Source organism: Canis lupus, chromosome 13, assembly GCF_011100685.1.
Source record: "Canis lupus familiaris isolate Mischka breed German Shepherd chromosome 13, alternate assembly UU_Cfam_GSD_1.0, whole genome shotgun sequence".
NCBI classification, from domain to species: Eukaryota; Metazoa; Chordata; class Mammalia; order Carnivora; family Canidae; genus Canis; species Canis lupus.
This window is the reverse complement of record NC_049234.1, coordinates 5917834-5925761: the sequence shown is the minus strand read 5'-3', so window position 1 is coordinate 5925761 and position 7928 is coordinate 5917834. Positions and strand designations below refer to the sequence as shown.

General features: G+C 38.2%; 1 pseudogene; it reads right to left on the bottom strand.

Annotated features, from left to right (window-relative positions):
* Nucleotides 1–3338: 3338 nt before the first annotated feature.
* LOC106559617 lies at nucleotides 3339–3877 on the bottom strand (annotated as a pseudogene).
* Between the last annotated feature and the right edge of the window lie 4051 nt (nucleotides 3878–7928).

The following is a 7928-nucleotide window of genomic DNA, read 5'->3' as shown; positions in this document are numbered from 1 at the left end:
GGAAGAACATGCCAGTCTTAATCTTGGGGTTGTGAGCTAAAGCCCGATCTTGGGTATAGAGATTACTAAAAATAAAATCTTAAAATAAATAAACAAATAAATAAATAAAGTGTTAAAAGAAATACTGATGGTGGAGCATATGGCAGGTTGATCAAAGAGGATCGAGACTTGTGGCAGCAGTACCATTGGGATTGTTGCCTCAATTAAAGCAAGAAATGCTGAGGGTAAAAAAAAATTAAAAAAAATAAAATAAAATAAAATAAAATAAAATAAAAAAGAAATGCTGAGGGTCTGAAAGAAGGAATTAGCATTGGGTTATTGATTATAGGATTATTTGCAACATATAAAGGAGAGAAATCTGTGATTTGGGAAGAAAGGAAGAAAGAAAAGAAAAAAGGGAGGTAAGGAGGAGGAGAAAGAGAGAAAGACTATAAGTGACTAGAAACTAAGGGTTTGATTTTCAGGAAAGCATCAGAGCAAATTACATAAGGAGAGTGCTTCAGTTTTTGTAGTTCTTAAAGCCTATAGCATAAGATTGTCTGTAAGCAGACATTTGGGAATTGCCTTATGACACCAATACTCACACAACTGAGAGAATTAAAGCTGATAATTAAGGCTGGCAATCAGGATTTTTCAGCTCTTGTGGATTTAATAACCCTTAATTTGCAAATGCTTATGCCAGAAAGACTGCATCTTCAAAAAAATAAAAAACATGAAAACATAACTAATAAACAAACATCAATGTTTGATTAAATATCAGAGGAAGAATGAAAACCTGAAGAAAACATTCCAATGATCCAACATCTCCTAATAAAACAATAAGGAAAATGAGGACCAGAATGCTTCGCAGGATGCTTTGCAAGATGCTAGAAAGAACTGTGGTTAGGCCAAATCTCACTCCTTCCCCAAAGTCTCTAAAGAAGATATGTTTTTCTGGACTCTCTACCTAGGTTCCTGAATCCATTTCTTCCCATCTCCTCTGGTAACCTGTTATAAAAGTTTTTTCTTCTTCTGGGTGTTCAACCTCTTACTCTCTCCATAGGCTTCATTCAGAAGCCTAAACAAGCTCAAGTTCTTCTGTTTAAAAATATACATTCTTTGGCTTTTAATTCCCCACTAGCAACTCCTGTCCCCTCTCAGCAAGATACTCCAAAGAGTAGTCTTTCTTCCCTTATTGACTCTTCAGTGAATTGTAGTCAAGATTCTACTCTTTTTACTCCCTTGACACACTGCTCTGGCAAAGGTCATTGTTGACATCCTAACCCACTGCTCTCTTTTTATTCAACATCTTGACCTCTCTGAATCACCTGACCATGTTAGCACTGCCCTTCTTGGAACAACGCTTCTTTGGTAACAGAAAATAGCTCTCCCTGAGTCCCATGCTACTAATTTTTCACTCCATGTTGGTGTTTTTTTCCAGATGCCCTTCCTTCCCAATCCTCTAGTGTTGCTAATTGCCAGTGATGATCTCTGTACTGTTTTCCAACAGCCAGACACTAGTAACACATGCTAGTAACACCCAAATCCATGTCTCTAGATGAGACCTGTCTCCTGTGGTTCAGAGTATTTATTGCATTGCCTAAATTACTTACAGACAGCTCAAAGTCCTCCCCAATCTGTATTTGCTCCTCCTCTGAACTTTCCCCATCTCAGTGAATGGCCTGCCATCTATCCAGTCATCCAAACCAAGAATCTGGGAATCATCTTAGACTCTTCCCTGTTTTTAATTCTAATCCACAACTCAGGCCTGGCCATTCTACCTTTGCAAAATTATTTCTCCAGTCTGCTTCCTTCTTTCCATCCTTGTGGCTACTGCCTTATTCAATTCCACAGAAACAGTATTCTCAGGCTCTCTCTGTCTTCCATAACACCACTTTTATCCATCTACCATGTTATTGTTGGAATTTTTTCTCAAACCAAACTTCGAGCTCCACATCCTACTTTTGTGTCTACTCACCTACATTCTTTGGTCTGGAGCATCTTAGTCCCTGTTTACTAATAGAGCATTTACTCACTTTTCAGGGACATGTTAAGGATAACCTTCTCCATGCAGATTTCTTAGCCTTCCCAACTCCATAAAATTGAGACTCATCTTTCCACTCCCCTTGCATTCTGTGCCTGACATATGTCATGCCACCCCAAACCTGTCACTGCACTTAGAACTCATTCTACTATATTCGAAGTTCCTCTAAATCTCTATAGGTTCCTTAATGTTGGAACTCGAACCTATTTACCTTTCTACTCTCAGCACAATCACCATGTGCAGTACATAGTTGACAAGAAAATAAGCTTGCTGAATGAGTTGGTAGCCCTTACACTGTCAGGAGAATAAAAACACCGTCACAAAGGATAGTCCCTTGTCTAAAAATGGTACTAATATAGCACAGTAAAAATTGACTACATCAACGTTCATCCCTACCTCAAAATTTAATTCTGCTTCAAACTACAATCCTAACTAATAATAATGAACTATTAAATACTCACTGAATAACATGTTCCAGGGCAGATGGACAGCATGGATTTTCATGATAGCCTTGAGATTTGCTGTGCAATCCACTAAGACCCTTCCATTAACTGCAACCCCTCTACTCCTGCTCTCTGTAGAAACCATGTGCCTCTGCTGACCTTGAAGAGTTCTCTCCAGTTGCAGTTACACACCTGTGGGCCCCAAGCCATCTACATATATGCTGCAAGGAGCAGGTACAGCACTGTTTTATATCGATGCCCTGTGCTTCTGAAGGCAGCCCTGGTCTGGAGCCAAGCTCATACTGGGGTTCTACTGAAGAAGTTATCCAGTGCTCATGTCCTTGCCTTACTTTCTTTTAACTTTCTCTTCCTTCCCAAATCTAGTCTGACTACCTGAATATGACCCATTTTTTCCCCTGACCTTTAGTTCTTTCTCAGAGTTAACTCCAGGAGAATGTGCACCATATCCTATAAGCAAAGGAAGACAGCAGCCCCAGTAAAGAGGAATTCACTGGCATTTGGCAAGAATAACAAAACAGAGCCAGAAATGAGGTCCCCAGGAGCAGAGGTCAGAGATGAGGATCATGAAGAGCTACTTGCAGAAGCAGCTCAGTCTCAGATCTCGTTCCTTGGAATCAAAGATTACCTGACTCAAGGGGGAATTCGCTGGGTAGAGCTTCAGAAGTAGAGATGGGAGAGGAGACATGTCAGAATTAGAGGCAAGATATTTCAAAAAGTGGCCTCACTCCCAGGAATAGGCTCACGTGGCGTCACACAGGAAGCCCACTGTCAGACTCCCAAGCCTGTGCTAATGGGACACATCCCCTGAACCATTAAAGATATTTTTTTTTGGCATTTATTCTATGCAGAATTTACTCCCGGGACATAAGTTTTTGTTTCTTCAATTTCTTCTGGGATATCTTTTTCTTCTGTGCAACCTCCTCTTCTGGTTTAGGAACAATCTGCTCTTTTTCAGTAAGAATCATCTCAATGTGGCAGGGAGAGCTCAGGTATGGGTTAATCCAGCCATGAGCCCTATAAGTTCCATGTCACATCTTGGGGGCTTTGGTCACCTGGATGTGCTCAATGACCAGAGAATCTACATCTAAACCCTTAAGTTCAGCATTACTCTCTGCATTTTTAAGCATGTGCAATAAAAATTCAGCACTCTTCTTAGGCCACCGACCCTGTGTCCAGCCCCACTGTTTGGCCTGTGCACTCCACCATTGTAGCGACAGAATGGCACACACTGCTTCTGCAAAGTGCTATCTTTCAGATACTTGGTGGCTTTTCAGATACCCTTGATGGCCTGAGCAGTTTCACGCGTGTTTGTAAAGTGAACATGAAGATTTGAACCTCTCGATTTGCACAATTTTGTAGGGTTTTCTGGGTCCAGCGAGTAGCGAACCATTTTTGGAGGTCACCTCAGGCCGCTCGGGGGAAGAGAAACCATCAAAGGTATTTATTGGTGAAGATCAGCACCTGGATTGTAGGATGTGGTAACTGTTCATACCACCATTAGTATCTCACACTCGACCCCATTACGTCATCAGCCACTTGTTTCACCTAATATTTATCTTAATTGGTTTAAAATTTCACCATCCGAAGAAGCTTTTCATGTTCTTCAAACCCTGTAAATTCATTGTGCTCATCTTCCTTATGAAGTTTTAAAGATGTTGATGGATTACTGTAATTGTTCCTAAGGAATTCCACTGTGAATCTTTCTTTGTGCTGAGAATTTTCTGGTATACTCAGCACTTATCCAGTATTTAAATAATAACTCTGATTTTAAAATGTCCTTACTCTGGAGTGACTCTGTTTTGCTTTGTTTTGATGATAAGCTCTGGTACTGTCTCTGGGTACACCTTCTCAATGTCCTCAACAGACCTCTTTTCCTCCACTTGACCTTAAACTCTTAGAATTCTGACATTCTGCTAAATATCCACAATGGATCAATTCCAACATCTTTCTTACCAACATACTGCGGCAGTAGTAGCTATGCTTTGTTTCCTATAAATACACACCAAAAGTCACACATAAAACCTGTTTTATTAGCATATTCAATAAAACAAAGAGAAACATTTACAGGTTGAAGGATTTTACTAAAAATAAATGTCCTATCATAAGAACCATGCAAGGAAACAAAACAGCATTAGAATTTTGTCAGACTTACACAAAAGACACATACTTGCACTCTGAAGGAACTTAGAAGAGATCAACAAGAACTTTGTTTACTTTTGTCATGTTTGTATTTAGAATTTCAAATCATTGATTCCACGTAGAAACTGCAGGATCAGGGGCACCTGGGTGCTTCAGTGGTTGAGCGTCTGCCTTTGGCTCAGGTGATGATTCCGGGGTCCTGGGATCGAGTCCATCATCAGTCTTCTCTCGGGAAGCCTTCTCCCCCTGCCTCTCTCTCTCTCTCTCTCTGTCTCTCTCTCTGTCTCTCTCTCTGTGTCTCTCATGAATAAATAAATAAAATCTTACAAAAAGAAAGAAAGAAGAAAGAAAGAAAGAAAGAAAGAAAGAAAGAAAGAAAGAAAGAAAGAAAGAAAGAAAGAAAGGGCAGGATCAGAGATTTTCAAATACATTCGGTGTTATATACATTGTCCTTCAAGAATACTCAATGTTGCTAAATTTACATCAAGTATTCTTGAGGGACAATATATATGAATCCTTCAACTGCATTAATATCTTACCAGACTGATCAGTTCCTTTTTTAAAAAAAATGCTTATAATATTTGGAGAGTTTTAATTTTTTTTTTAATTTATTTATGATAGTCATACAGAGAGAGAGTGAGAGGCAGAGACACAGGCAGAGGGAGAAGCAGGCTCCATGCACTGGGAGCCCGACGTGGGATTCCATCCCGGGTCTCCAGGATCGCGCCCTGGGCCAAAGGCAGGCGCTAAACCGCTGCGCCACCCAGGGATCCCTATTTGGAGAATTTTAAAATTGAAATCTGAACTCCCATAAGATATAGATTTGTTAGTTTTCCTTTGTCTCATTTTGTTGTGACTGTTCCATATGACATGTGCATGAATTGGTGCAAATTTCCATGGCTGCTGGAAATTGTAGCACATTACCCAGCTAATGAGGACTGAGATCAAGTCCTGCCTGAATGATAATGTTCTTTATTGCAGAAGCTTATTGTTGTCAGTAAATAATGATACTAAATTGTTATACCTATCTCTAAAAAAGTAAAAAGCTAAGAATTTGGAGTTCAGAAATGGACTCTTTTAAGTCCTTAAATTTGGGCCTACAAACTTCATAGCATTATATTGATGAAGTCATGATTGCTTGTATTTCAAATGTTGAAAATCACTGACCAGTGATTTGTCTGTTAAAGAAAAAGAGAACAAGAAAGACGTGGGCTTAAATGTTTATACTTATTTCACAAATTAAAAAATATATTTGCAATTGCTAGTGGCATTTGTTTCCAAAGAGCAATCCAATTTCTGATTTCGGCATGCTTAGCTGGACTCTTTTTTATTACTCTTTCTCAATGGTCCACAGTTACCCTTCATGGTGTGAAAAGGTTCTTCTGTGTTCTTAATGTCTCCTCTGCACCCCTTACTTGCATTCACTTTGCTGGAGTTTTACATATGGTAAATGCCTAGAGTTTTCATTACATAGTTCTCACATCTTCCAAAAGCCCTCTAGAACTCTCCTTTTTTAAAAGTAAGTTTTATATCACTCCCATTAAAGCCATGAGATTTGAACAGAATTGGGTAAATTTTGTATATTTGCCACCTTTGTAAGCATAAACATCATTGATATCTCTGAATCTCACTTTCCTTATCTGTAAAATGGGAATCATTTCAACATCTCATTTACTTATCCGAAGTTCACCAGTAATAAAAATTGTTTAAATGGGCAGGCATATTACTTAATCTCTCTGTGCCTCTACTTCCTCTTTTACAAAATAAGAGTAGTAATACCACCCACCTCTTAAGGTTGGTTTAAAATTAAATGAGATAATACCTGTCAAATGTATAAAACAGATACATGATAATTGTTCAAAAGATATCAAGTCTTGATTCCTGAAAAGGTAAAATGAACTAGTATATGCTATATGACAGAGTAGAAAAAGGAAGGGCTCCACAGTTCAACAAACTTGGGTTCAAATCATGACCTTCCATCTATTGTCTGTGATATCTTACATAAATCACTCCACTTCTTTAAGCATTGGTTACCTCTATTGTAAAATGCAAAATTGTGAATATTAACAATAGCATGCATAAAGAGTAGAGTGAGTATTCAAGATGTAGTGGTTATTGTGAGATTAAACAGAAGTCATTTTCAAAATACATCATTACTCAAAGAGTATTTATAAGACATTACTAATATCAGAGATAATGTGAAATCCCTGTCTCAGTCAATACCAGAAAGAATAAGCAGAAAGCATATTCTAAAGAAACAGAGGGTCTACTGGGTAGCTCAGATGGTTGAGTGTCTGACTCTTGATTTTGGCTCAGTCATCATCTTAGGGTTGTGAAATCGAACCCTGTGTGGGGCTCTGCTCTGGGCATGGAGCCTGCATAAGATTCTCTCTCTCCATCTTTCTCTGCATAATAAATACATATTTTAAAAATAAAGAAACAGAAAAAAAAAACAATAACAGCAGTGAAACAACAATGAAATGGAACAAATCTGTGACCATAACAAAGTAATGAGTGGGTCAGCAAAATTCACAAAATGAAGAGAAAGGTCATTGAACTCAGAGCTACAGTCGTCTTCTTGGTAAATTTGCCAAATAGCAACTGGTAAGTTATACATAGATTTCTAAGAAAATCAGAATCTTAGTCAATGTGTGGTCTTCAGCATAATCATAACAAACCTATTGGCCACTCAGAGCTAAAAATGGAAATATATATGTAGCATAACATAATTCTGAAAAGTCAGAATGCTAACTTCTGGTTGGCCTAGTCTGGCATGCTAGGCTAGGGTGGAGATTATATAATGAGATATCCAGTCTTCTTTATCATAGTAAAATTGGTTAAATAGGACCTCACTTTAGAAATCGCCCATTAATCAGTGCCTGATAGTATTTGTGGTGACTTAGGAAAACTACTCATAATCTTAACCATTGTTACTATTATTAAAATCAAATGCCCAGTGTTCATTATCACATGACACTTTTCTAAAACAAATTTTATAATTTAAAATGAGGAAATAGGGAAAATATGAAAATACATATCGAATAAAAATAAGCATAGAGGATTATTTTGTCCTATTCCCTGGGAAATATATTATTTAATGTTTTATAGTATGAAAAAAAGTGAGATAAAGTGCTCTATTAGGTAAGTATATCTAGCATATTGGCTAGAATGTCAATGACCACAGCAATCGAATTGGCGGTAACCATTGAAGACCATGTGATACCTACCTGCTGGGTTACCTTGGTTCCTGATTCTAGGACCAGTCCCATTCCTATGGGGACAGTAAAGCTCTCTAGTTTAAA